This window comes from Erpetoichthys calabaricus, chromosome 2 (genome assembly GCF_900747795.2).
Source record: "Erpetoichthys calabaricus chromosome 2, fErpCal1.3, whole genome shotgun sequence".
NCBI lineage: Eukaryota > Metazoa > Chordata > Cladistia > Polypteriformes > Polypteridae > Erpetoichthys > Erpetoichthys calabaricus.
This window is the reverse complement of record NC_041395.2, coordinates 210,323,768-210,351,587: the sequence shown is the minus strand read 5'-3', so window position 1 is coordinate 210,351,587 and position 27,820 is coordinate 210,323,768. Positions and strand designations below refer to the sequence as shown.

At 39.9% G+C, this 27,820-nt stretch overlaps 1 protein-coding gene across 1 annotated transcript in view; it reads right to left on the bottom strand.

Annotated features, from left to right (window-relative positions):
- Positions 1-22,635, bottom strand: part of setdb1a (SET domain bifurcated histone lysine methyltransferase 1a) — a 222,653-nt gene extending 200,018 nt beyond the window's left edge. Inside the window, 1 exon segment of the mRNA XM_051922587.1 lies at positions 22,391-22,635. The gene's annotated coding sequence lies outside the window, so the exon portion shown is untranslated.
- Between the last annotated feature and the right edge of the window lie 5,185 nt (positions 22,636-27,820).

Genomic DNA, 27,820 nt, shown 5'->3' with positions numbered 1-27,820 from the left:
ATATATATATATATATATATATATATATATATATATATATATATATATATATATATATGTATATATGTTTATGTATATATATGTTTACATAACCTCTTTAACACACTACTTCTCTGCTACGAAGCGCGGGTATTTTGCTAGTTAGTATAGATAAAAGGCAAAGCCCTCACTGACTCACTGACTGACTGACTCACTCATCACTAATTCTCCAACTTCCCGTGTAGGTGGAAGGCTGAAATTTGGCAGGCTGATTCCTTACAGCTTACTTACAAAAGATAGGCAGGTTTCATTTCGAAATTCAACGCGTAATGGTCATAACTGGAACCCCTTTTTGACAATATACTGTAATGGACGGCAGCTCGATGGCCGTGGAGGCCGGAGTTGAGTGTCACGTCATCACGCCTCCCACGTAATCATGTGAAAAGATTGTGAACGCAGTAGGGAGAAATGAAGGAAGAGCCGCAAACAGCGAAGAACAAAAATTCATTAAACAATTGAGAAGGGAGCGAATGAAGCATACAAGCATGTTCATAAGGGAAACAAAGCACGATGTAAAACGTAAGTTTAAATTAAGTTTATAGAAACGCTCCCGCTGCGGATTGCAATAACATATTCGCGACATAAAAGTTTAATGAGAAGACACGAGGTATAAAAGAAACACACGCCGTAGCGCAACGTTAGGGGCTTCACCTCTGGCGCTGACGTTCGAGATTCGATTCCCAAGAGGGGATGCAATAAGTGTGTACGCACGAACAGCACAGGATTAGGGTGAAACACGTGTCGCGTATTCTTTGCATAATTTGAAAGTAAACAATTTCAACCATTCTATGATCTGCTTCTCGCAACTGAAAGACGGCACATGGCGAACGTAAGGCGACTTGCTGACAAACCACAAGCGTAACCTGGCAGATAACCACCCATACAGTCAGACTGTGATTCAGAAAACGAATGCCATAAATGTAATTACCACGATCTACATACTGTCAAATAAACGAAACACACGCCGTAGCGCGACAGCTGTGAAAAGCGAGTTTCACAAAAAAACAGATCCTTAACAAATTGTTACTGGTATATTTTCGATCCGTTTAAAAAGGTTTTCTTTTCTTCTTAATAAAAAATTAAAAGCAGTACTTCGCCGCAACAAAGCGCGAGAATTTGGCTATATATATCTACTTCTCGCAATTAAAAGAGGGCACGTGGCGGATGTTAGACGACTTCATGACCAAACATAAGCGTTACCTGCCAGGTAACCACCCATACAATCAGATTGTGATTCAGACTAGGAATGCAATGAATGTAATTACCCCGATCTACATACAAGGTGAAAGTCTTGCAACATTCAAAGATGATGGTTTGGGATAAGTACAACACGGAACATAAAAGAGCTTATGAAGCCTTGATCCGAAAAAAGCAAGATCTCAGAGATCGTAAAAAAAAAAAAAATAGAAGATACAGTGATCCCTCGCTATATCGCGCTTCGCCTTTCGCGGATTTTATATGTAAGCATATTTAAATATATATCGCAGATTTTCTGCTGGTTCGCGGATTTCTGAGGACAATGGGTCTTTTAATTTCTGGTACATGCTTCCTCAGTTGGCTTGCCCAGTTGATTTCATACAAGGGACACTATTGGCAGATGGCTGAGAAGCTACCCAACGTACTTTTCTCTCTCTCTCTTGCGCTGACTTTCTCTGATCCTGACGTAGGGGGATTGAGCAGGGGGCTGTTCGCACACCTAGACGATACGGACGCTCGTCTAAAAATGCTGAAAGATTATCTTCACGTTGCTATCTTCTGTGCAGCTGCTTCCTGAAACGACATGCTGCACGGTGCTTCGCATACCTAAAAGCTCGAAGGGCACGTATTGATTTTTGACTGTTTGTTTTTCTCTGGCTCTCTCTCTCTCTCTCTCTCCCTGCTCCTGACGGAGGGGGTGTGAGCTGCCGCCTTCAACAGCTTTGTACCGGCGGTGCTTCGCATACTTAAAAGCCAAACAGCCCTATTGATTTGTTTGCTTTCCTCTGTCTTTCTGACAGACTCTGCTCCTGACGCGCACTCCTTTGAAGAGGAAGATATGTTTGCATTCTTTTAATTGTGAGACAGAACTGTCATCTCTGTCTTGTCATGGAGCACAGTTTAAACTTTTGAAAAAGAGACAAATGTTTGTTTGCAGTGTTTGAATAAGGCACACCGAATTTAAAGGCGCACCGTGGATTTTTGAGAAAATTAAAGGCTTTTAAGTGCGCCTTATAGTGCGCAAAATACTGTAAACATATGGTTTCTACTTCGCGGATTTTCTTATTTCGCGGGTGGCTCTGGAACGCAACCCCCGCGATGGAGAAGGGATTACTGTAATGATCGTTTTACTCGCTGTAGATATTAGTCAAACATTACCAGTTATTCCACGAGGGAGACCAGCAGATGAACTCAACGCATGTTTAAAATCCATGCTTCTCCCACGGTCGGTTATATGTCGCGTGTTCTCGGGTAGGTACACCAAAAAATGTATACATTTAAGCATGTAATGGGCAAACAAAAAATGAGGTATACCCGAAGGCACTGCAGTAGTACTCAATGTAACTTTACTTCTTAAATGTTAATGTTTTACTGTTTAATAATTTATACGCTTCTTATATATTGTTCAAATTCTTTTATCAAAATACCAGTGACAGCGCAATGCACAATAACATGGAGTTAATACACCATACGCATCCGCCCACGGCCGCCCTGGTGTGCGCAGATAGGAGTTGATTCTACAATAAAATAAAATAAAGATAAAAAGAGTAATACAATCATCACCCATAAAGCGGATAGCAGATGTGACGTACTATATGTGTACCAGATTTCAAGTCAATAGGTGAAACGGTTTGCGAGCTACAGGTGATTTAAAATCCTGGACAGACAAACGAATAGCCACGGTAGCAAATTACAGAAGAAGATTTTACTGTTTAATAATTTATATTTATATGAAATGTGCTTCTTATATATTACTTCATATTCTCATATGATAATGATGTTAATGTTGTTTATGTTGATTTCTATGTTATTGAAAGTGCATGTATGTGTGTGTGTATATATATATATATATATATATATATATATATATATATATATATATATATAATATAATATATGTGTGTATGTGTATATATATACACAGTGGTGTGAAAAACTATTTGCCCCCTTCCTGATTTCTTATTCTTTTGCATGTTTGTCACACAAAATGTTTCTGATCATCAAACACATTTAACCATTAGTCAAATATAACACAAGTAAACACAAAATGCAGTTTGTAAATGGTGGTTTTTATTATTTAGGGAGAAAAAAAAATCCAAACCTACATGGCCCTGTGTGAAAAAGTAATTGCCCCCTGAACCTAATAACTGGTTGGGCCACCCTTAGCAGCAATAACTGCAATCAAGCGTTTGCGATAACTTGCAATGAGTCTTTTACAGCGCTCTGGAGGAATTTTGGCCCACTCATCTTTGCAAAATTGTTGTAATTCAGCTTTATTTCAGGGTTTTCTAGCATGAACCGCCTTTTTAAGGTCATGCCATAGCATCTCAATTGGATTCAGGTCAGGAGTTTGACTAGGCCACTCCAAAGTCTTCATTTTGTTTTTCTTCAGCCATTCAGAGGTGGATTTGCTGGTGTGTTTTGGGTCATTGTCCTGTTGCAGCACCCAAGATCGCTTCAGCTTGAGTTGACGAACAGATGGCCCGGACATTCTCCTTCAGGATTTTTTGGTAGACAGTAGAATTCATGGTTCCATCTATCACAGCAAGCCTTCCAGGTCCTGAAGCAGCAAAACAACCCCAGACCATCACACTACCACCACCATATTTTACTGTTGGTATGATGTTCTTTTTCTGAAATGCTGTGTTCCTTTTACGCCAGATGTAATGGGACATTTGCCTTTCAAAAAGTTCAACTTTTGACTCATCAGTCCACAAGGTATTTTCCCAAAAGTCTTGGCAATCATTGAGATGTTTCTTAGCAAAATTGAGACGAGCCCTAATGTTCTTTTTGCTTAACAGTGGTTTGCGTCTTGGAAATCTGCCATGCAGGCCGTTTTTGCCCAATCTCTTTCTTATGGTGGAGTCGTGAACACTGACCTTAATTGAGGCAAGTGAGGCCTGCACTTCTTTAGACGTTGTCCTGGGGTCTTTTGTGACCTCTCGGATGAGTCGTCTCTGCGCTCTTGGGGTAATTTTGGTCGGCCGGCCACTCCTGGGAAGGTTCACCACTGTTCCATGTTTTTGCCATTTGTGGATAATGGCTCTCACTGTGGTTCGCTGGAGTCCCAAAGCTTTAGAAATGGCTTTATAACCTTTACCAGACTGATAGATCTCAATTACTTCTGTTCTCATTTGTTCCTGAATTTCTTTGGATCTTGGCATGATGTCTAGCTTTTGAGGTGCTTTTGGTCTACTTCTCTGTGTCAGGCAGCTCCTATTTAAGTGATTTCTTGATTGAAACAGGTGTGGCAGTAATCAGGCCTGGGGGTGGCTACGGAAATTGAATTCAGGTTTGATACACCACAGTTAGGTTATTTTTTAACAAGGGGGCAATTACTTTTTCACACAGGGCCATGTAGGTTTGGATTTTTTTTTCTCCCTAAATAATAAAAACCATCATTTAAAAACTGCATTTTGTGTTTACTTGTGTTATATTTGACTAATGGTTAAATGTGTTTGATGATCAGAAACATTTTGTGTGACAAACATGCAAAAGAATAAGAAATCAGGAAGGGGGCAAATAGTTTTTCACACCACTGTATATATATATATATATATATATATATATATATATATATATATATATATATAATATGTGTGTGTATATATGTGTGTGTATATATGTGTGTGTATATATGTGTATATATATATATATATATATATATATATATATATATATATATATATATATATATATATATATATATATATATATATATATATATATATATATATATATATATACATGCAGTTTCAACATATATATATATACATATATATATATGTTGAAATAGTTTACTGTCAAATAAATGCAAAGAGTACGCGACACGTGTTTCGCCCTCATTCTGGGCTCATCAGGCGTACACACTCCACTGCACTCCCTCTCAGGAATCGAAATAAGAAAATCCGCGAAGTAGAAACCATATGTTTATATGGTTATTTTTATATTGTCATGCTTGGGTCACAGATTTGCGCAGAAACACAGGAGGTTGTAGAGAGACAGGAACGTTATTCAAACACTGCAAACAAACATTTGTCTATTTTTCAAAAGTTTAAACTGTGCTCCATGACAAGACAGAGATGACAGTTCCGTCTCACAATTAAAAGAATGCAAACATATCCATCCATCCATCCATTTTCCAACCCGCTGAATCCGAACACAGGGTCACGGGGGCCTGCTGGAGCCAATCCCAGCCAACACAGGGCACAAGGCAGGAAACAATCCTGGGCAGGGTGCCAACCCACCGCAGGATGCAAACATATCTTCCTCTTCAAAGGAGTGCGTGTCAGGAGCAGTGACTGTCACAGAGATAGAGAGAAAAGCAAACAAATCAATAGGGCTGTTTGGCTTTTAAGTATGCGAAGCACCACGGCACAAAGCTGTTGAAGGCGGCAGCTCAAACCCCCTCCGTCAGGAGCAGACAAAGAGAGAGAGAGAGATAGAGAGAGACAGCGTTTGTTTTTCAATCAAAAATCAATACGTGCCCTTTGAGCTTTTAAGTATGCGAAGCACCGTGCAGCATGTCGTTTCAGGAAGCAGCTGCACAAAAGATAGCAACGTGAAGATAATCTTTCAGCATTTTTAGACGAGCGTCCGTATCGTCTAGGTGTGCAAATAGCCCCCCTGCTCAATCCCCCTACGTCAGGATCAGAGAAAGTCAGCGCAAGAGAGAGAGAAAAGTAAGCTGGGTAGCTTCTCAGCCATCTGCCAATAGCGTCTCTTGTATGAAATCAACTGGGCAAACCAACTGAGGAAGCATGTACCAGAAATTAAAAGACCCATTGTCCGCAGAAATCCGCAAACCAGCAAAAAATCCGCGATATATATTTAAATATGCTTACATATATAATCCGCGATGGAGTGAAGCCGCGAAAGGCGAAGCACGATTTAGCGAGGGATTACTGTAATACGGAAGGCGCAGGCGTTGCCGCCATATTGTGAGTGGCACTAATGCATAGTGAGGGCGCAGGCGTCACCGCCATATTGTGCGTGGCACTACTGCTGAGTGAAGTTAAGAATAATGTGCTGCTTGGTGTGCCACACAAACCCCCCCCCACACACTACGGAGTCCATGGAGACTACGAACGACATAACCACACAAACAACAGGAGTCAGCGCCCAACCCCAGTGTAAAACAGGACAGAATACAGAGTCGAGAAAGGTTCACAAATCAAATCCGACATAATATGCCACCCCAGAGTAAAACGGGACAGACTACGGAGTCCAGAAAGGGTCACAAATCAATTGAAATATGGAAAGCGCCAGACAGTACGCAAACACACTACACATGCATGATCCACGCACCTCTAATAACCCACAACCAAAAACACGATATAGTACAGAAACCCCACAAATACGGACTCCACAACATATTTGAATCACATTACAGTGATACAATCACACAAACAACAGGAGTCACCGCCCCACCCCAGAGTAGAACGGGACAGAATACGGAGTCGAGAAAGGTTCACAAATCAAACCCGACATGATACACCACCCCAAAGTAAAACGGGACAGAGTACGGAGTCCAGAAAGGGTCACAAATCAATTGGAGTACGAAAAGCGCCAGACAGTACGCAAACACACTACACATGCATAATCCACGCACCTCTAATAACCCACAAGCAAAAACACGATATAGTACAGAAACTCCACAAATACGGACTCCACAACATATTTGAATCACATTACAGTGATACAATACTAACAGTGCAACCACACAAGACACAGGCACAACACCTGATGGGTAATAAGAATAAACGAACACTCCGTATTAAAGGTTCGTCATCCTCACACGTGAAGACTATACAGTATAAGTTAATCATCACATTACAGTCATACATTTTTAACAATTCAACCACAGAAAACGCTACGTATTAACAGTACGTGCAATCCATTATCCATATTACTAACGCTAAACAAGATAGAACTAATGGAGTTGCGCTCACGCCTCCAAAACAATAGACCAGATACCACTGTTAACGCGACGGGCTATATTATGTCCAAAGAATATTGATGTTGATCACATAAATAACCAAGTCATTGCATTACTTTCTGGAGAAAGCCGCCTCTTTCTAAGTACTGACAAAATTGATTCTGAAAACGACATTGAACATCTTAATTTCCCTTTACAATATCTGAACACTATTAACCCTACTGGATTGCCACAACACAATCTTAACCTTAAAATCGGAACAATTGTCATGCTATTAAGAAACCTTAATACTAAACAGGGTTTATGCAACGGTGCACGTTTAGTCATCAACACCATGACAAACAATGTTATTGAAGCAAAAATACTTACAGGATCACATACTGACAATACTGTTTTAATTCCTACAATTGATCTTACAAGTTCTGCCCTTGAATTGCCATTTACACTTGGGCGACGGCAATTTCCCAGTAAACCTGCATTTGCCATGACAATCAACAAATCCCAAGCACAGACCATGGACAAAGTTGGCATATACCTCTCTGAGCGCATATTTGGACATAGACAACTTTATGTAGCCTTCTCATGAGTTTGGCATTCATCTGACATTAAAGTTAAAGTTATAAATACTCCAATACCAACGAAAAATCATTCAAGGACAACAAACCATCTTTACTACAAATATTGTATATAAAGAGATATTCCAATAAATCTTTCTGATTTACCATACAATGCGTTCTTTACTTCCTATCCACCGTCTGAAACTGTGGAGGCAAAACAGGCACGGGTTCAAACCGAACGAGCTCAACTGACGGATATACGCCTACAACGCGTGTCTCAAACCGCAGAAGCAGGGCAAACACAGGTTCAAAACAACGCAAACTCCTACAACGCGCGTCTGAAACTACGGCTGACCAGCGGGCACGGGTTCAAAACGCCGGGGGTAGGCGAGCGAAGCGAGCAGGTGGCAGAGCCCCCTTGTATATACATATCTACATATACAAATATCTACATATACATACATACATACATACATATATATATTCCCTCTCGGGAATCGAACCTCGGACGTCCGCGCCAGAGGCGATGCCCCTAACGTTGTGCCACGGCGTGTGGTTTGTTAATTTGACAGCATATAGATCGGGGTAATTACATTCACGGCATTCGTAGTCTGTGTCACAATCTGATTGTATGGGTGGTTACCTACCAGGTAACGCTTGTGGTTGGCTAGCAATCTGCTAACATCCGCCACGGTGCCCTCAGTTTGCGCTGACGTCCGAGGTTCGATTTCCGAGAGGGAGTGCAGTGGAGTGTGTATGCCTGATGAGCCCAGAATGAGGGCGAAACACGTGTCGCGTACTCTTTGCATTTATTTGGCAGTAAACTATTTCAACCATTCTATGATCTGCTCCTCACAAACTGAGGGCACCGTGGCGGATGTTAGCAGATTGCTGGCCAACCACAAGCGTTACCTGGTAGGTAACCACCCATACAATCAGATTGTGACACAGACTACGAATACCGTGAATAAATATATATATATATATATATATATATACACATATCTACATATGACAACCAGGCACTGCTCATCACTTGTCCAATACAGTCCCCACAGTGAAGCATGGCGGTGGCAGCATCGTGCTGTGGGGGTGTTTTTCAGCTGCAGGGACAGGACGACTGGTTGCAATCGAGGGAAAGATGAATGCGGCCAAGTACAGGGATATCCTGGACAAAAACCTTCTCCAGAGTGCTAAGGACCTCACACTGGGCCGAAGGTTTACCTTCCAACAAGACAATGACCCTAAGCACACAGCTAAAATAACGAAGGAGTGGCTTCACAACAACTCTGACTGTTCTTGAATGGCCCAGCCAGAGCCCTGACTGAAACCCAATTGAGCATCTCTGGAGAGACCTAAAAATGGCTGTCCACCAACGTTTACCATCCAACCTGACAGAACTGGAGAGGATCTGCAAGGACGAATGGCAAAGGATCCCCAAATCCACGTGTGAAAAACTTGTTGCATCTTTCCCAAGAAGACTCATGGCTGTATTAGCTCAAAAGGGTGCTTCTACTAAATACTGAGCAAAGGGTCTGAATACTTAGGACCATGTGATATTTCACTTTTTCTTTTTTAATAAATCTGCAACAATTTCAAAAATTCTTTTTTTTGTCTGTCAATATGGGGTGCTGTGTGTACATTAATGAGGAAAAAAATTAATTTAAATGATTTTAGCAAATGGCTGCAATATAACAAAGAGTGAAAAATTGAAGGGGGTCTGAATACTTTCCGTACCCATTGTACATATACATATACATTATATATATATATATATATATATATATATATATATATATATACACACACACAGTGGTGTGAAAAACTATTTGCCCCCTTCCTGATTTCTTATTCTTTTGCATGTTTGTCACACAAAATGTTTCTGATCATCAAACACATTTAACCATTAGTCAAATATAACACAAGTAAACACAAAATGCAGTTTTTAAATGATGGTTTTTATTATTTAGGGAGAAAAAAAATCCAAACCTACATGGCCCTGTGTGAAAAAGTAATTGCCCCCTTGTTAAAAAATAACCTAACTGTGGTGTATCACACCTGAGTTCAATTTCCGTAGCCACCCCCAGGCCTGATTACTGCCACACCTGTTTCAATCAAGAAATCACTTAAATAGGAGCTGCCTGACACAGAGAAGTAGACCAAAAGCACCTCAAAAGCTAGACATCATGCCAAGATCCAAAGAAATTCAGGAACAAATGAGAACAGAAGTAATTGAGATCTATCAGTCTGGTAAAGGTTATCCAGCGAACCACAGTGAGAGCCATTATCCACAAATGGCAAAAACATGGAACAGTGGTGAACCTTCCCAGGAGTGGCCGGCCGATCAAAATTACCCCAAGAGCGCAGAGACGACTCATCCGAGAGGTCACAAAAGACCCCAGGACAACATCTAAAGAAGTGCAGGCCTCACTTGCCTCAATTAAGGTCAGTGTTCAGGACTCCACCATAAGAAAGAGACTGGGCAAAAACGGCCTGCATGGCAGATGTCCAAGATGCAAACCACTGTTAAGCAAAAAGAACATTAGGGCTCGTCTCAATTTTGCTAAGAAACATCTCAATGATTGCCAAGACTTTTGGGAAAATACCTTGTGGACTGATGAGACAAAAGTTGAACTTTTTGGAAGGCAAATGTCCCGTTACATCTGGTGTAAAAGGAACACAGCATTTCAGAAAAAGAACATCATACCAACAGTAAAATATGGTGGTGGTAGTGTGATGGTCTGGGGTTGTTTTGCTGCTTCAGGACCTGGAAGGCTTGCTGTGATAGATGGAACCATGAATTCTACTCTCTACCAAAAAATCCTGAAGGAGAATGTCCGGCCATCTGTTCGTCAACTCAAGCTGAAGCGATCTTGGGTGCTGCAACAGGACAATGACCCAAAACACACCAGCAAATCCACCTCTGAATGGCTGAAGAAAAACAAAATGAAGACTTTGGAGTGGCCTAGTCAAAGTCCTGACCTGAATCCAATTGAGATGCTATGGCATGACCTTAAAAAGGCGGTTCATGCTAGAAAACCCTCAAATAAAGCTGAATTACAACAATTTTGCAAAGATGAGTGGGCCAAAATTCCTCCAGAGCGCTGTAAAAGACTCATTGCAAGTTATCGCAAACGCTTGATTGCAGTTATTGCTGCTAAGGGTGGCCCAACCAGTTATTAGGTTCAGGGGGGCAATTACTTTTTCACACAGGGCCATGTAGGTTTGGATTTTTTTTTCTCCCTAAATAATAAAAACCACCATTTACAAACTGCATTTTGTGTTTACTTGTGTTATATTTGACTAATGGTTAAATGTGTTTGATGATCAGAAACATTTTGTGTGACAAACATCCATCCATCCATCCATTGTCCAACCCGCTGAATCCGAACACAGGGTCACGGGGGTCTGCTGGAGCCAATCCCAGCCAACACAGGGCACAAGGCAGGAAACAATCCCGGGCAGGGTGCCAACCCACCGCAGGACACACACAAACACACCCACACACCAAGCACACACTAGGGCCAATTTAGAATCGCCAATCCACCTAACCTGCATGTCTTTGGACTGTGGGAGGAAACCGGAGCGCCCGGAGGAAACCCACGCAGACACGGGGAGAACATGCAAACTCCACGCAGGGAGGACCCGGGAATCAAACCCAGGTCCCCAGATCTCCCAACTGCGAGGCAGCAGCGCTACCCACTGCGCCACCGTGCCGCCGTGACAAACATGCAAAAGAATAAGAAATCAGGAAGGGGGCAAATAGTTTTTCACACCACTGTATATAGACATACATATATAGTTTCTTTTCAATAAAGTCATGCGTTAGACAAGTGTCATTGAATAGCGGCACTGCAAGTTTAGTTTCTTTTCAATAAAGTCAGGCATTAGTCAAGTGTCATTGAATAGCGGCACTGCAAGTTTAGTTTATTTTCAATAAAGTCAGGCGTTAGGCAAGTGTCATTGAATAGCAGGGCGTCATTGAATAGCGTCGCTGCAAGATTGGTTTCTTTTCAATAAAGTCAGGCGTTAGGCAAGTGTCACTGAATAGCGGCACTGCAAGTTTAGTTTCTTTTCAGTAAAGTCAGGTGATAGGCAAGTGTCATTGAATAGCGGCACTGCAAGTTTAGTTTCTTTTCAATAAAGTCAGGCGTTAGGCAAGTGTCATTGAATAGTGGCGCTGCAAGTTTAGTTTCTTTTCAATAAAGTCAGGCGCGCTTTGCAGCGGCGAAGTTCTGCTTTTAAATTTTTATTAAGAAGAAAAGAAAACCTTTTTAAACTGAGTGAAAATATACCAATAACAATTTGTTAAGGATCTGTTTTTTTGTGAAGCTGTCTTTACTCAGCTTCTCCGCTGTTTCTCAATTGTGTAATGAATGCTTTCTTCAGCGCTCTTTGTGGCTGTTCCTTGTTTTCAGTTCACATGATTACATAGGAGGCGTGATGATGCGATACGTGACTCCGCCTCCCACGGCCATCAACCTGCACTCCATTACAGTATATGGACAAAAAAGAGGTTCCAGTTATGACCATTACGTGTACAATTTCGAAATGAAACCTGCCTAACTTTTGTAAGTAAGCTGAAAGGAATGACCCTGCCAAATTTCAGCCTTCCACCTACACGGGAAGTTGGAGAATTAGTGATGAGTGAGTGAGTCAGTGAGGGCTTTGCCTTTTATTAGTATAGATATATATATATATATATATATATATATATATATATACACACACACACACACATACACATTATATATACATACTAGGGGGCTCCGCCCCCTGCTCGCTTCGCTCGCCAACCCCTGGTGTTGGGAAATTACAAAGAGAGTGATGTATGAATGAGATATAGCATAGTGTGAAGGTGTAGATGACGCAGATAGGAAGCAAACAATAAAGTGTTTGGCACAGTGTAAAGGTTTATTGGAAAATTTCTTTGTAAACAACATTAGTAGTAAAGATGGTGTCTTGTCCTTGAATGAGTTTTCCTTGGCATGGAGCATTTATGACCTTAACTTTAACGTCAGATGAACGTCGAACTTGTGAGAAGGCCACATAAAGTTGTCCATGTCCAAAAACGGGCTCAGATAGGTAGATGCCAACCTTGTTCATGGTTTGCCCTTGTGATTTGTTGATGGTCATGGCAAAGGCAGGTTTAATGGGGAATTGTTTCCGTTTAAGTGTAAAAGGTAATTCCAGGTCAGAACTTGTAAGGTCAATTTTAGGAATTAGAACAGTATTGTTAGCATGTGATCCTGTAAGAACTGTTGCTTGAATAACATTGTGCGTTATGGTGTAGACGACTAAATGTGTACCATTGCATAAACCGTGTTTAGTGTTAAGGTTTCTTAATAGCATGAGTATTGTTCCGTTTTTAAGGCTAAGACTGTGTTGTGGTAATCCGGCTGGGTTAATAGTGTTCAAATATGCTAAAGGGAAATTAAGATGGTCATTGTTGTCATCAGAGTCAACTTTGTCAGAGCTTAGAAAGAGGTGTGACTCTCCAGGAAGTAATGAAATGACCTGGTTATTAATGTGATCAACAGTAATATTTTTTGGACATAATATACTTCGTTGTGTTAAAAGGGGCATTTGGTCTAATGAGACCGCTGTTCCAAATATCTCCGTAAGTAAGTCGTCGCAGATGAAGGGTTGAGGAATTGTAATAATATCTGGGTGAAGTCCATCTGTATTGGTGAGTGTACAATGTTGTAGTTGTAATAACCAATTGTTATATTCGGGATCTGGAAATCGCATGTTTTGTACCAAGTGTATCTTTAGAAAGCAATGCCAATTGTTCGCATAACATTTTTTGTTCCGCGGTTTTAGAAGCGCGCCGAGGTGAATTTTTTTTTTTGATGCGGGTTCGTGTTTGTGGTCCCGTTACTCGAGCCGTCTAGTTTTGTATCCGTGATCGTGAATTGATGACTTGTTTGAGCTTTATCGTTAGGAATATGGATAAGTAATAAGTAGGATCGAACTCACTGTTAATATGCGGACTGTTCGTTTCTTCGTATTATCACCAATCAGGTCTCGCGCCTGTATATGTATTGTAGTTCGGTCTCGTGTTGTTTATATGACGTCGTCGCGTATTTTAAGGTGGACTGAATAATAGCTGAGCGCATGGCATGAGGAGCAATAGGTAAGCACTGTGTAAAATCTACTCCTAATAAAAGTACCTTTCCTCCAAAGGGAATATTATTATTCATCAACGCAATGCCAATTGTCCGCGTATTTTAAGGTGGACTGAACAATAGCTGAGCGCATTGTAAGTGGAGTAATAGTTAAGCACTGTCTAAAATCTCCTCCTAATAAAAGTACCTTTCCCGCAAAGGGAATATTATTATTCATCAACGTTTGTAGAAGTTTATCAATGGTGTTCAGTAAGTGACTGGATGCCATTGTACATTCATCTATAATTAATAGTGTGGCAAGACGGATGTCACGTGTATTGTTACTGTGCATTGTCATAGTGGATACCGATGTTTCTGTGATTGGGACCGGTATTTGGAATAAGGAGTGACATGTGTTTTTGGAGCCGAGACATTTTTTCTTCCGCGGTTTCAGAAGCGCTTTGTAGGTGCCGACGTGATTTGTGCATATTTGCGTTCTTGATTTGTTTCAGGGTGCACTGTTCCAATGCGATGTAATATTTGTCCACATACGCGAAAGCAGTATGGGTCATTGCCTTTTGGTGACCTGATATTTACTCCGGTAGATGCAAAATCAAATGAACTATTATAGGATGTAATGCAGTTCATAAAGTTTTTACTTTCAGGTACTTCGTTAGTTAGAAGCTTCTGTAGATATGCAGGATATGAATGTAAAGGAGGCAGTGTAATTTGACTTTTTTGACAACGTGTAAATTCATTACTTGTATTGCCATTTGTTTCTTCAGGGAAGTTAAGTGAATGACAATGATTGCAAATGACATTCATTAATCCCAATGAATTTTCATGAAAAGTGGACTTATTATTGAACGCGCTGTCAGCTAACTGGCGCAATCGTTAGTGTGGTCGTGGGTCTGAATCGTCCTTTTTGTGTACGTTTCGCGTGCTATGTCCGTAGTCTGTCCCGTTTCGTGTCCAATGGGCTTTGTGTGGCGCTCGCGGCTTGTTTTTTTTTGTGTGCTGGGGGCTTGTTGCCTGAGTTTTTATTTCTGTTAGTGGAGGGGGTGTTTGTGTGTCGTGGGACTGAATCGTCCTTTTTGTGTGCGAACCATTTCGTGTGCTATGTGTGCCTGCGTGTGAGTCCTTTGTTTTTGGTGTCCTAGGGGCACGTGGCCTCATTTCTTATTTCAGTTACTGGAGGGGGGCTTTGGGTGTCGTGGGTCTCCATCATCTTCTTTGTGTGTGTCCCGTTTCGTGTGCAATGGCTTCGTGCGTTTACGTTGCATTCCATCCGGCCGGTTTCCGTTGCTTAGGGGGGGGAGGGGGGGGTTGTGGGGCGCCTGCGCAGTACGTCTTTTGTGGCCACGGCCGGATGTCCCTGCGTCCATCCGGTTTAGCATTCTCAGTTAGTAATATGGATATATACACATATATACACATATACATATATATATACATATTCACATATATACATACACACCTACATATATAGTGCATCTGGAAAGTATTCACAGCGCATCACTTTTTCCACATTTTGCTATGTTACAGCCTTATTCCAAAATGGATTAAATTCATTTTTTTCCTCAGAATTCCACATACAACACCCTATAATGACAATGTTAAAAAAGTTTACTTGAGGTTCTTGCAAATTTATTAAAAATAAAAATAACTGAGAAATCACATGTACATAAGTATTCACAGCCTTTGCTCAGTACTTTGTCAATGCACCTTTGACAGCAATTACAGCCTCAAGTCTTTTTGAATATGATGTCTGGAGCTCTGACAGAGTGACCATCGGGTTCTTGGTCACCTCCCTGACTAAGGCCCTTCTCTCCCGATCGCTCAGTTTAGATGGCCGGCCAGCTCTAGGAAGAGTCCTGGTGGCTTTGAACTTCTTCCACTTACGGATGATGGAGGCCACTGTGCTCATTGGGACCTTCAAAGCAGCAGAAATTTTTCTGTAACCTTCCCCAGATTTGTGCCGCGAGACAATCCTGTCTCAGCGGTCTACAGACAATTCCTTTGACTTCATGCTTGGTTTGTGCTCTGACATGAACTGTCAACTGTGGGACCTTATATAGACAGGTGTGTGCCTTTCCAAATCATGTCCAATCGACTGAATTTACCACAGGTGGACTCCAATTAAGCTGCAGAAACATCTCAAGGATGATCAGGGGAAACAGGATGCACCGGAGCTCAATTTTGAGCTTCATGGCAAAGGCTGTAAATACTTATGTACATGTGCTTTCTCAATTTTTTTTATTTTTAATAAATCTGCAAAAATCTCAAGTAAACTTTTTTCACGTTGTCATTATGGGGTGTTGTGTGAAAAAATGAATTTAATCCATTTTGGAATAAGGCTGTAACATAACAAAATGTGGAAAAAGTGATGCGCTGTGAATACTTTCCGGATGCACTGTATGTATGTATATATATATATATATATATATATATATAAATATATATATATATATATACAGTGGAACCTCGGTTTGCGAGTAACTTGGTTTACAAGTGTTTTGCAAGATGAGCTAAAATTTTTAATAAATTTTGACTTGATAAACGAGCGAAGTCTTGCAATACGAGTAGTATGTATACGCTTTGTCTGCTGAGCGTCATGTGATCACAACTGAGCTGATGCTTCCTCTCTCGCACGCTGCGGGATTGTGGGCAATCGTCTCCTATTCTCAGTCTGAGTCAGCGTGCCTCATTCATATAGTCAAAATCTATACGAGCGTATACTGTTTACTATAGCATTGTGACTGTGTGTGTGTATGTGTGCGTGCGTGCGTGCGTGATGTGCGAGTCCCCGTCTTGCACCCCAAAACACGAAGCTGAGTCTCAGTACTTTAGCAACACCAGCTTTATTCAGCTTGAAACAGCAACAGCGCTGTTATTTATTGTAGCAGGATCTGCCACTCTCCTATACACAGACACAGCAGTCAGGAAGGGTCGTGGCCAAGTAGTACTATGCCTTGCGCATTTATAATGTTCCTTGTTCCTTGTATCACCCATCGACGGCAAGCGCTTATAGCATGTACGTGATCTTTTCAGATTCGCTTTTACGGCGAACTGCTACAGCGCTGGGAGACTGCGATTGCTTTGGGACGCTCTTCCGCATGTCGTCCCGTTGGGTTGAATCCCACAAGAGTTTAGAATCGCACTCACACCAGCCATGATTCTTTTCAAAGGTAAAGTGCAGGTTAATTTGTTCTCTGTACAGTATTTTTACTTTATATTTTGTATTTATCATTTTTATATGAATAGATTCGGGTTGTGGAACGAATCATCGGAGTTTCCATTATTTCTTATAGGGAAATTCACTTTGATATACAAGTGCTTTGGACTGCGCGCACGTTTCCAGAACGAATTATGCTCGCAAACCGAGGTTCCACTGTATGTATATATGTATTGTGACACATGAGCGTTTGGGGAGCAGCTTAAGGACCCGATTTGCACCACAACTAATCCTGCCAGGGGATAACGGTAGCATACTAACCTCTCTTTCTTTGTTTCTTCAGAAAGACCGAGACACCGCCGCCGTAAGACCGCCCAGACGACTGAAACAGCTACACCATTTCCGGGTTCCTTTCTTCCCTCTGCTCCCCATTGATGACGTCAGACTCCCATCCACCACCACGATTTTCCCAGAATCCCACATTCTAATTTCCGGTTCTTCCCTATAAACTGTCCGTCTTCCTACCCTTCAATGTCTTTTGAGTTTTATGAAAACTACTGACCGTTTTTGTTTACAGTATACGGGGCTAAAAACCCCAAACATTTACGAGTGTGACTTCTCATTTATTGGGGCTAAAAACCCCAAACCTTTATGAGTGTGACTTCTCATTTATTACTATACTAGTCATTTAGCCCGTTACAATAATGGGCGCTAGAACAGTTGTGCATAAACATTAGTAGGAACAGTCTATATTAAATGGCAAGGGACTTTGACCTCATTCTTTTTGTTGGTCGTAGTTTTCTTTCTTTCAGCCTTTCTTTTGTTGATGTTTACTTGCTGAGCTGACCGTTCTTCGTGGGCTGCCGCCGTGTATTGTGTGTCTTTAATTTCTGTGACAGTAATACTGTCTTGTACGGCTCTATTCAATAAGGGCGCGCACAAAAAGGCGAGCTTCAAAAGGGCGACCTAAATTGAGCGCGGCGAATAAAGGCGTTCGTAGATAATTTAGTTCAAATGGCTCTGGAATATGTAAAGAGCAACAAAGGTGTAGATCTTTATTTACGCGCGCCTTTATACGCTGCGACCAATTGAGGTCGCCCTTTTGAGGCTCGCCTTTTTGTGCGCCCTTATTGAAGGATACCGTCTTGTACGTCCGCTGGCTTGTACGTCCGTAATATACCTTTAATTTTCTCTGGCGGTAATACAGGCGTGCGCGTCGGTAATATGCCTTTAATCTCCTCTGACAGTAATACTGGCTTGTATGTGGCTGTAATATGCGTCACTGTATTGTGTACTTTTAATTTCCTCTCGCAGTAATACTGGTTTGTATTTCCATAAAACGCCTCTAACTTTCTGACAGTAATATCGTGCATCGCACCATGCCCCACGCATGCGCACTTCATCAGAAGACACCCACACACGGACACCTGGACGCACATAGGGATTTTATATATATAGATATTTGCAGCCGGAGATCCACAAAGGGAGAAAATGAATCACGTATCATAAAGTAGTTTTTATTTCTGAGCTTTCAGCCCCTACCAGGGGCCTTCATCAGAGGATAATGCTTAGACTTACAAGAATCGAAGGCAATATATAGCAAAAATTACATAGTGGAGGGGGGTGTTGTCAGCGAGGTTGGGGGAGCTAAGTCAGTGTGATCGGGGGGGGGGGGTTATTGGTTGTAAAGATTTTACTTATTATGAACATGTTCTTGTTAAGTTTGCATATTCTGGATTTATGTCCAAATGTCTGTTAATGGCGTTCTCATTTGACAGCCAAGATTCGGCCAGCTCTCTGGCACTTTTAGTACTGGCCTTAAATCTTATTCTGTTGAATTAGTATGCATATATATCAGTGATCGTGCGTCTTTTCTTCTGATGGCGTTGCGTTGTTCATGTATTCGTGTTGCAATTCTTTTTGATGTTTGTCATATGTATACCACTGGGCAAGACCTGCATGGAATGCTATAAACTGCGTTTCATGTTTCTGCTGTCGATTTCTTGTTTTTAGCATTAAAGAGGACCGTGTGTTGATTGTTTGTGTGCTATTCTGACACCTGACTTGGCCAGGATGCGTGCTACACCTTCAGACACCTTGTGGTGATAAGGAAGTGAGTACCAGGTGGGGTGGGGGTTCTGGTTCAAGTCTATTGTTTGCTGAATTTTTTGGTGTCTTCTGTGTAAGCTTCGATTAATTAATGTTTTTGAGTATCCGTTTGAAGTGAAAAGACGGAACAGATAGCGTCTTTCATTGGACGTCTTTCATGTGGATCTCCAGCTACAAATATGCAAATCGTATCACAGACCTTCTCTTATAAATAAATAAAAGCTGGAATCCACCAATATTTCATAAGCCGAAGGTCAGGGATATAATTACATTATTATTTGTTAAAATATGTATTCAAAAAGAGCATATATGAAATTAAGCATTGTGTTTTAGTGCATGCTAGTATAGTAAGGGTTAAATCACAAAAAAGACTGTATTTTATTATTTTTCTCCTTGCATCTGCAAAGCACCAATATCTTCCTGCTAAGTTTAAAACTTCAGTTAAGGACACTGTGTACTGTGACAGAGCTAAACAGGCCACTGTTTTTAAGAAATGCAGCTACTGAGATTTTAACCATGAGTTAAAGCCAAACAGGCCACTTACTTTCATTTGCAGCAGATAGGCCTCTGCCTACCTGTCTGGCTGGCTGCATGGACATTAACATGAAGTGATGATAAGCTAAGAAAAGCGTGCTCTATAAGAAACAGTGTCACTGTCTTGAGATCCAGGATGTTTGTGCAACAAGAAACTATTCATTTGAATGGCCTTGTATCTTACGTGCGAGTCCTCCTGAAATCAACATTTTGGTGGGAATTGATTGATAAAAAACAGGTCTCAGACACCTGCACAGGGTAAGGAGTAATGCTGGAAAGTTTCTGTCAAGTGATACACATTATGTAATGATGGGAAGAACTAGGAGGAGGAGAGTATTCTGCATAAGTGATAAGAATTGTAATAAATGTAAGCTCGCGGAATTTGCTAATTGCTCATTTGATTTGAATTGCGACCGTGTGTACATCATGCAATAAAGCTTGATTCTGCCCGCACATCCTGAGGTCTCCAAGTGCCTTCTTTGAGCAGCGTGTTTCTGCCACAACAAACTCTGAAATGACCTGCATCTACAAGTGGAATTTACAAACTGAAATAATCAAAGAGGAAGTGAAGATGCAAGAAATCACTCACTACATTTAGCTACAATACTTACAAAATGTCCCCTTTCTCACAACTATGGCATGCACTCATGTAAAATTAAACATGCATTTGTAAAACTCAAATTCATGGTCACATAGGGCTGCAGCTTAAACTCACAAAACTTGGCAAAGGGCAAGAAATGATCTTGGAAAGGATGCCAGTGTGTATACCCATACTCATACCCATTATTTAACCTAATTTGCAAGTATTTGATGAATGTGAGATGTAAACTGTGTAATGTGAAGGAGTGGTCATACATAGAAAATGCCAACTCTACAAGACAACAATGTTGGATCCTTGAAACAGACACCATCACTACAGCACCATGCTGGCGCATTTAAAACTGTACAATTAATAAATACAGTATCACATAAAAATGTTGGATCCTTGAAACAGACACCATGACTACAGCACCATGCTGGCGCATTTAAAACTGTACAATTAATAAATACAGTATCACTTAAAAAAAACAAGTATTTGGGGAAAATGAAGGCTTGTCACAATTTTTAAAAAACAAACAAAAAAACAATAATCCCATAGTTCAAAATTACTTCATAAATGTCAAATGAATACAAACGTTGATGAACTACACTAGTTTGATAGCTTTGTCAGATATTTTGCGGTATTAAGTTATGTGCTATCAAAAGCTAAAATGCATGGTTTCTAGAAATTTTGCCTTAATAAATATATTTAGCCATCTGCATATTCTGTCACTTTACATTTAATACCAGAGGGCTACGCAATTTACTGTTATCTGCTATAAAATCCAGACTGAAACATTTGAAAGAAAAAAAAAAGGGAGTTGAAACATTTGAAAGAAAAAAAAAAGGTAGTTTATCTCTTGTACTCCAGAAAACTGTCATTAAAAACAGCTAAAAATATATCATGTGGACACACTAGACTATGATGAAGCTTGGCCTAACTATGGAATTTATTACACCATTCCACATAAATGAAAATTGTACATGATGTATCAAAATGTGTAGTTTTCGATCATTCAGACATTCCCCAACAGCCTGTAAGGCCATCTAATTTTAGCACTCAACTGTAACTACTAAATGATCGTTTTTTTACCCGACCTCACTAGGGCACTACAGGCTGTCAAATCCATTACTCAGTTTCTCAAAAGCCATTTACGCAGTGATTGTTTAAATTCTCTAAATAACACATCTGTCAGAGAAACCGCATATACTGCGCAAAGCTGGCAAGTGTTACAATATTTTAATGCAACAAAACACGAATTTGAACAGCGACACTCGATATATTGTATTATATCAACATACTTGATTCAGAAAACCAAAAAACTACAAGGTGCAGTATATTAACGTTACTTGCAACATAAAGGTCCACATTTCTCCATTTAATGTAAAATAATGACAACACATATCTGTGAATCTTGCAGTCCCTCTTGCCGTGTAAAGGCTTATCTGATACCTCATATATGAAATGCAGCATGGAACAGCTAATGGATGCCGGCAGATCAAAAAAAATGTTCCAAACTCCAGATATGAATACATAAATTGGGTTGAGTGTTGTACTCGCTTTAACGTAATATTTTAAAACCCCATTAACAATGGCATGCTTGAAAATGTGGAAACAATATGGTGCACTTTTAAACGCCTTAAAGACATAAAAGAAGCCTGTGCAAAACTTTCGATATGGAAGCACCGCTCTAATCAAACAATGAAAGCAGCATCTACACGAACTATTCCACACTGGGAACTGTAGTTTTGTTGTGTTTTGGTTAGAATAAATAATACCTAGTTCAGATTTACGAGAAAGCAGATTAAAACTATATTGTCAATAATCGAATCAGATGACGTCTTTGTTCAGCCATGAAAACATATGGTGCACAACATAATATTATAATTACAATTACTCTCCAGGCCTTAAATGACTAACACTACAGTTCCCACAATTCCAGCGCGCGGGCAGCGCGCACTTCAATGACGAGTGCCTAGCTTTGGCTGCGCGTGAATTTAAAAGAATTCCTCAGTTCCTATTTTTGGGACTGAATCTAAAGCTCCATTTTTTGCATTCTTCTATTAAAGTAAATAACTGACTCCATAAGTACCCAGTACTGTAATAACTAAATGAAGAAATTTCCAAAAAAACCGTTAAAAGATCTTTCCTTACCTGTTTGTAACACAGTCACAGCTTCTATGTAGAGGAGATTGGGTTTCGGGGTATTTTCATTGATATTTTCAGGAAGTTAGTCCGCTTTTTCGTTGCAAACACAAGAAGGCAGATACATATGACAAATGATACTTGAGAAGCATATATATGTTAATATAAACGTATATCATCACACATCCTCTGCCCCATCTCGTCTGTCGACGGCCTCGATCAAGTCCTCCTCATGGCAGCCAATAGGCTTCAAGTATAATTTTGATTGATCGCTCTTCATCCAACGTTAGTGGTGGAAATAGAAAAGTAAAAAAAAACAATGAAAACGTAACTACGTTCAACCCACAAGTCCCGACAGGTGATTGACAGACTCTAAAACCAATTAGAAAGGAGCTTAGCATGGCGGGAAGGCAAGACATCCTAACCACATTGCTTTATGTGCAGTCTAACTCAACTTTCACGTGTTATGTTTATTAATTACGCGTAGTCGATAGCGTGTGTTAAGAAAACGGTATGCATGTACATTGTAACGAATGTATTCAATTACTCGTTATTCCGCATTTTTAATACTTTAAAGGCAGGAAGATGTTAATAGATTATTTTAATTTTACTAATTTTAATAGTTGCAATTTTTAAAAAGAAAATCAAAAGTCTGCATTGTGGAGTGGCGGTTAGCCCTTCTGCAATACGTAGAGCACTAGTGGACTTGATTTGAATTATGGTCAGATCACTGTCAGTATGTATGCTCTCCCCATTTCAAAATTGTTTATTTTCTGCCACATCCCAAACTTGTTAGTGTTAGGTTTCGTAAAGTTAATTACAAGTGACTCAGATCCTTTAAGGGTTGCTTGCTCTTGCCTTTGTGGCTCTAAATAGCATTAAGAAATGGATGGTTAGAAAGGAAATGCTGGACCAAACAGCAATGGATATACTGTAAGTAAACAGTGCCAACTAATTAAGTCATATATAAAAGGAACATGTGCTTTTTAACTGTAAGCCCTCTTCTTTCATTAGATTATTGTACACTAAGCCTGGTTAAAACAAATTGAGTCCTATGGGGCAGATATTTAATCCAGCCAAATGTAAACATGTCACTGTTTCTGAAGATTAGATTAGAAAAAGTTGTGCGTAATACAGAAAGAAAAGTAGTATATGTCAAACATCTGCATTCATTTTCATTCATTTTACTAGATCAGTGGTGTATAATGATGCAAGAATGCCATGATTACTCTGCTCTTAACATGAAAATGTCCAATGCTCAATGAAGCTATGAATTGGATCCCTTGTCAAACTGTTCCTTAATAATTTGCAAGGTGAACAAAGTGGGGATTTAAATTGTGGTACTGTTAACAACAACATTTATTTATATAGCACATTTTCATTCAAAAAGTAGCTCAAAGTGCTTTACATAGTGAAGAAAAGAAAAATAAAAGACAAAGTAAGAAATTAAAATAAGACAACATTAGTTAACATAGAAAAAGAGTAAGGTCCGATGGCCAGGGGGGACAGAAAAAAAAAAACTCCAGATGGCTGGAGAAAAAAATAAAATCTGAATAAGAAGAAATAAATCTATTAAGAAGATTTGTGACTAGTAGAACTATAACAGTGAACTCACATTAAGTTTAGCAAGCACCTAATCACCCATGGGTGTCCTCCTGGGGTCACTAATGTATTGCATTTCACAGAAAATCCCTCAGCATGTTGTCTGTGTTCCAACTTGAAAATGTAAATGCAGAATTGTCTTCCAAATGATGTTAATCATTAAACTAGTCAATGTTGCCTTGTTTCTTGTTTTAATTTCTCACATTTTTTGTTGTAGAGAACAACATATGGCACAAGCTCCGTGTGTTTTTGTTGTTGAGTGTCATATATACAAATAAATATATATATACTGTATATATATATATATATATATATATATATATATATATATATATATACACATATACTAGGGGGCTTCGCCCTTCCCTTCCCCACCTGTGCTTTGCACCGTTGTGAAAAGGGGGGCTGAACGCACCCCAAGGTGACGCGTCCGCTCCTCCAAAAACCACACTTAAACGGTTGCTTGCTCGATCAGCTGTTTGCTTGCTACTGCTGTTTTGCCGTGTGATCTGAACTTCACTCGCATACCAATTCCCCCCCCAATGCCCCCCATGCACCGTTGTGAAGAGTGTGACTGAATCTCACCAAGGTGACGTGGTCACTCCTCTGAAACCCCTCTTAAACTGTAACACATTGGGAAACAATGTTTTTGGTTTTTTTACCTCCTCTTTGCTCGATCAGCTACTGGCTTGCTGCTGCTTTCGTTCCGCGTGATGGGTATTTTGGATGGCGCTTCAAACGTTTAAAAGCCTGTACAGCACCTGTCCTTTTGTCCTCAAACACTATGCAATCTTTTTTTCGCTGTTACGTTATTTCACCAAGTAATATTTTCCATTTGTTTGTGCTAACGTGATCTTTTCACTCATTTTTTGAGGCTTTCAAATTTTTCTACTTCCATTATCTGTAACCTGCTCTGCATGTGTATCACGGGACTTGCTTGCAAAGGTAGTAAGTATGATGTGACGTGTCTGTCTCATGGAATGTGAAAGTGTCTCTCTTCAAAAGATCTCTCTTCAAATCTCTGACATCAAAACTGGGGAAATGTGCACAGATTTTCTTTTCCTAGTTAAGATTCCAGCAGCTGCATTCTGCACTCGTTGCAATCGATTGATGTCTTTTTTTGGTAGTCCTGAGAGGATTGCGTTACAGTAATCTACCCGACTGAAAACAAAAGCGTGAACTAATTTTTCAGCATTTTGCAATGTTAAAAGAGGTCTAACTTTTGCTATATTTCTTAAGTGAAAAAATGCTGTCCTAGTAATCTGACTAATATGTGATTTAAAATTCAGGTCAGAGTCAATAGTTACCCCTAAATTCTTTACCTCCGTCTTGACTTTTAATCCTAATGCATCAAGTTTATTTCTAATAACCTCATTATATCCATTATTGCCTATCAGTAAAATTTCTGTTTTCTCTTTATTTAGTTTGAGAAAAATACTACTCATCCATTCAGAAACACAAGTAAGACATTGTATCAGTGAATCAAGAGAGTTGGGGTCGTCAGGTGCTATTGATAAATACAGTTGTGTGTCATCAGCATAGCTGTAGTAGCTCACGTTATGCCCCGAGATAATCTGACCTAACGGAAGCATGTAAATCGAAAACAGCAGCGGACCCAGGATAGAGCCTTGTGGAACACCATATAGAATATCATGTGTCTTTGAAGTATAATTACCACAACTAACAAAGAATTTTCTACCTGCCAGGTAGGATTCAAACCAATTTAAGACACTGCCAGAGAGGCCCACCCACTGACTAAGGCAATTACTAAGAATATTGTAATCAATGGTATCAAATGTGGCACTCGGATTTAAGAGGATGAGAACAGATAAATGGCCTCTGTCTGCATTTACCTGCAAGTCATTTACTACTTTAATGAGTGCAGTTTCTGTACCGTTCTGTACTTTACATGCTGTCTGTTGGTCGTCAAAGAACTTAAAGCACTATTAACAATTAAAGCAATGCATGTTGGCCATTTTTTTCCTACATCACCAAATTTCAATCATTTTTGAAATTTTGCCATACTTAGTTTTTCTATTGTGGGAGGTTTTACCCCTAAATATTGATATATCAAAATGTCCTTTCTTAGTGGATACCTACTACCATAGATATACCATCCTGCCAAGTTTCAGATTTTTAGCTAAACAGGAAATAGTGTTTTTCTTGAGTGAGTGAGTGGTTAGTCAGTCAACTTTGCATTCAGTATACATACATACATATGTATATATTCAGAATTGCTCAGAACTGAACTGACTCAAAATGGCCAGAGGAGTGAAGGCAACAGAACACAGAGTCATCCCCTGGTTGGGTGGGTAATTACTATCTCCAGAGCCCATAAGCTGTTTCCCATGCACACACATTTCCACCACTAATGCATGGGTTGCTGTAAAGTGTGAATTGTTGTTTCTGAACATAATATTATCATGGTTCAAATTCTTTACATGAATGCTCCAGAATGTTCAGATTCTTCCATAGCCCATTCTATGTGGATGATATTATAGAGAAATCATCAGTATGTGTCATTTTTATTAAAGAGTTCTGAAAAAGACTTTCTGGACATGGGGACTTATATAATAATTATTCTTTGTTTTTCATATTGAGATTGTGAGTATTGGTCTTATGCTTTATTTTCAAAAGGAATGTTGCCAACTAGGGGTGTTGTTTCCCTCTGCCTTATTGCTAACTGACTTTACAGTCATTTATTTTATATTTTCTGTTCACTTAATCAATGTTTCTGTAATTTCCATTTGGACAAGTACCTAATTTATGGTTGAATCCAGTCTTGAACTCAACACTAGCCAAATAGCTTGCAATACCACATGTGTCACTGTCGCTGTAAACGGGTTTGGAAAATGAATGAATGGTCATTTATTTTTATTAATTTCCTAATATGTGTGTAGATATGTTTGTGAATATTCCAGAGAGTTGTATTTCCTATTACTATTTTATATTTGGGTTAGTACAATGAGGCAGTAGTAGCTCTGCTGCCACATATATCAAGTATTTTTTGTTCATATCCCACATCCCACAGCTCTGCTGCCTGTGTATAGTTTGTGCATTCTCCCTATGTCTGGATGGAGTTTCCTCAGGGTAGTCTGATTTTCCTTTCAATTCATGGAGACTCTTATGTTTGGTGATAAAAAAAGACCCTGTGTAGGTGTGTGTGAATGTGGGCCCAGCAAACCCAATTTGGATTAGCTTTTTCAGAAGGCTTGTCTTATGATAACTGCCCTGCACAACAAAGAGCAAAACAGAATTGTGATGGAGAAGATGAGCCTTGGTTTCACATTCCACAGAGTGAAGACATAGTCTAAACACTAGACTGTATGCTCCAGGATTGTACTACATTAGCAGTGCCAGTGGATTCTTCACGAGTTCTGTAGGCTTGTTTTAGGTTTAATCAATTTATTTTCTAAATGTTTTGGTAATCAATATGATTCTTCCTTACTTATACTTTCTTTTGCTTACTGTTGTGTTTTTGTAGTGCTTCAGATACGTGTGATCTTGTTTATGTGTGTTTGAGACTGGTGTTCTGATTATGCAACATTTATTTCAAACCATTTCTCTATTTTCTTTTTTGTATTATTACATATTTATCAAGCATCTCAGAATTACTCTTAGGAATAGCACCAAAGGTCTGACTAGGACAAGAATTTGTTCTGCCTCAGAGCAGGACATGAGATGTTACGAAGCAGCCTAGTCCCAGACTGTGCAAAAAGTAGGAGGCCACATGTTAGAATGAATGACATCCCAATTTTACGGTACTCCTTGCTGCAAATAAAAACTCATGATGAAGTTTTCTGGTTTTCTGATACTAATGCTGAGGCTTCACCACAA